Below are 3,788 nucleotides of genomic sequence, written 5' to 3'. Positions count from 1 at the left end.
CATGGAGGGGATTGGAACCATGGCAGTGAGATGATATAAGATGGAATGAATGTAAAACTAAAGTTCTCCCATGTAAACTATCATATAATTCACAATATAACATAAAAAGAAAAAAAAGCAAGTCATTGTCTTAGTTCAGTCCTCCATGTCTGTCAAGTGTGTTGACTCTACAGTTGTTGTTAGTAGATTGAGTAGGTTTTGACTCATGGCTACCCCATGTCCATAGAGTAGAACTGCTCCATGGGGTTCTCTTAGGGTTTCAACCTTTCAGAAGCAGATTGCCAAGCCTGTTTTCCAAGGTGCCCCTTGATGAATTTGAACTGACAAGTTTTTAGTTAGTAGCCCAGCACTGAATCATTTGTTCCACTCAGGAAGCCATAGCAAAAACTGTCAACTTGCTTGGGACTATGAGTAAGTTTTGACCTTTATTTGTTCAGTTGTTATTTTCTGTGTTTTTAAACTACTCCTGACCTAACTGGTCAGGAGTAGTTTAAAAAAACAACAAAAGAGAAAATAGATACTTTTTTTTTTATATGTGAATAAGAAAGCATAATATTTTATATACATACAATGAAATATTACTCCACCATAAAGAGAAATAAAATTCTGCTGCTTCTTAAGATATAGATGAATCTTGAAAGCCTTTTGAAGAGCAAAATGTCAGCCACAAAAGAATAAATACATTATGAGCCAACTTATATATATGAAATATCTTGAATAGACAGATGCATGGTGGTGGTGGTGATGGGCTATAGAGTCGGTTCTGATTCACAGCTAACCTATACACGGTTTCCAAGGTGGTAAATCTTTACAGGAACAAAAGTCTCATCTTTCTCCCATGGAGCAGTTGGTAGATTCAAACTGCTGACCTTGTGGTTAGCAGCACAACACTATGCCACAAGGGTACCAAATAAATGCATACAAACAAGTTTATTACTGGTAACCAGGGGCTGAGGTCCCAGAAGAGTGGGAGTTATTGTCTAAGGCGTACTGAGTTTCTGTTTGGGGTGATGTAAAACTTTTGGAAATGAAGAGTAGTAATGGTAGCGTAGTGGTTACGAATCGGGCTGCGAACCACAAGGTCAGCAGTTCTAAACTATCAGCGGTTCTGCGGGAGAAAGATGAGGCTTTCTGCTCCCGTAAAGATTTACAGCCTCGGAAACCCTGTACAGTGTCGCTATGAGTCGGAACCAACTCCATGGCACATAACAACAACAACAATGGTAGCATATTATGATATATGTACTTTATCATGTCACTGAATTGTACGCTTAAAAATGGCTAAAATGTCAAACTTTAAAAAGAAAGAAGTGTTCTCTTTACTCCCATTGCAGTTTGAAATTTTAAACATGTGGCAAAATTACAAGGGGCAGATACTTGGATTCCGATATCAAAGTCCTGGGCTCGGTAACTGTGACTTTTCTGCCTTATTCCCAAGAATCTCTGAAACACAGATAAGCCATCTAACAAACCATCATTTTTCTCATTCTCTTTTTCTCCATCTATTAAGAGAAAACCATAATTCTTAGGTCTTCTTGTACCTCAGTGATATAATTAACATTAATTAGCTAATATCTGTAAAGTCTCTGAACACCTTAGGGGAGCAAAGTGACAAATAAATCTATGATTTTGTATAAATAATACTTCTTAAGGGAGCTAACAATCAAATGAAAAACTCTAGTACAATTATCTAATGGAAAACGGAAAAAAATGTACAGGCCTATTAACATCGAGTTTTCAGATTTAGAATAAAAGAAATTTAGCATTTTCATTTCAGTCCTTTTTATTTTTTATCATCTTTCCTCTTTTCCAATCTTTTGTCTTCCTGCTGATATTTGTAAATCCAATATTATACCACTGGGATGTAAAGCTTCCAAGCTAAATGTTTGGGTTAAAACTTCTTTCAGAGACTTTGAAGTTGCCACCTGTTTGAGATGAGAAAACTGGGAAGACAAGTTTATTCAACTGCTTTTATAAAGGTGGAGCATCATTTACATTAAACTCTTTTGACGGGTTGTTATATATAAAATGAATATGAAATTGTTTTAACTTTGAGACAGTCTTAGAATCGTGGATCGAAGCAACCAAGAAAATGAATCACCTCTTCTGTTTTCTCCCCTCATATAGACACATTACCCCCACTGGAATACTGAGGAGGTAGAGACTCATTTATGTAAGTAATTTAAATAAGTAATAGCATTGTCTTTCACTCAGTGTTGCTAGCAACTTTTCAACATCACTTCCCATTATGAACTAGCCAGTCAAGAAAGTACAAAAAGTTTAGTTTTTGAGACCCAAATATAATCCTGAACTCTAATTTACAAACCTGTCACTTCTCATTCAACTAGTTTTTAAAAGTTTAGGGATGCATGGTAAGGAAACAGGAAATTGAAAGAGATAGTGCCTTATACATATCATATACTCAATACAAGTTTGTTGAGTTCAATTAAATTGAGTTAAACAGTGACAAATTCATCCAGATTAAGACATTCCATTCTTTAGAGCTTCATTTTTGTTGTTGCTGATTTTGGACTCACTTCAGAGAAAAAAGAACAAAGATTCCTTTTAGGAAATTAGTTTTTTAATGTCTATTTTGGTTTATTTTAAGTTAAATGTGGACCCTAGGGGAGTCTAAAGTTTTACTTCTTTTGCCTTGAGCTCAACAAATGACAAATCACCTGATGAGAAACTTATCAAAATCACCAAAACAAAAAAAAAAACCCCAAAACTCTCTTTGTAACACTTCCTCTTTCCACATCTTTCATCTTCCTGGCTCCAGTACATTATTTCTAGTCTTTACGGGTGAGGGTTTTGTTTTTTTTTTTTTTCTTAGATAGGTTTGGCAGTGTTGGCTCTCACTTTAAACAGGAAAAACATTTGACACTTACTATTCTTTGAGGAAATTCTCTTGGAGAGATGAAAAAGTATTGGCCCATTTTATGGAAAGGGGGCTTTAAGCCTCAGTTTCCTCATCTGTCAAATGAAAGAGTTCAAGTAAGATCTGTTCTTTAAACCTTAGCAATCAATGAAGTTGAAACAAGATTGTGAAACCCTAAACCACTGAAATTCAATGTACTTCCTCAGGGAAAAAAAGTCAGAGAAAATTCCAGTTGAGATCCATGCCCATCATACTTCTAGAACAGAAATTTTGGGGGCATTGTTTTTTAATTGGAAAAAGAGATCATGGGACTTGAAATATCTCAAAGAGATTGTAGGTCATTTCTGTGCACATAGTAGTGTTGTGTTGGTAGTGGGTTTTATTGTTGTTGTAGTTTTGTTTTTTTATGTGTGGAACAGTTTTTTGTTAGTTTTTAATTTTATTTTGTCATTGGTCTACTATGTAATAGTATTTCTATCGTTTGACTGAAATGTTCACGTCTCAACTCATTAGATGACATTGTGCGGACATAAACATTGACCTGACTAATTTAGATTTGATTTATATAAACAACTGAACTTTTGAGTTTATCCTTTTTTCCTAGTCATGTAAAGAATCTTTGATATATGAATTGAATCATATCTTTAACATTTAGATCATCATATCTTTTATTACCTGAGGAAATTGTCAAGAAAGGAAACTAGAACTTAGGTTTTATTTTTATGTTATTTTATTTTTCTTCTTTAATTTCTTTTATTTGCTACTCAGCTTTCAAATGCATATAAGGCGGTTGACAATAACATCACTTGGGTTGGTACACTTTAATCCCCAAAGTGACCACTTTGCTTTTAATATCTTTTTTTTTTTTTTTTCTAAGGTTTCTATTGTGGATTAAGTGAAAGTTTACAGG

This window comes from Chrysochloris asiatica, unplaced genomic scaffold (assembly GCF_000296735.1).
Source record: "Chrysochloris asiatica unplaced genomic scaffold, ChrAsi1.0 scaffold00098, whole genome shotgun sequence".
NCBI classification, from domain to species: domain Eukaryota; kingdom Metazoa; phylum Chordata; class Mammalia; order Afrosoricida; family Chrysochloridae; genus Chrysochloris; species Chrysochloris asiatica.
This window is presented reverse-complemented; position numbering follows the sequence as displayed.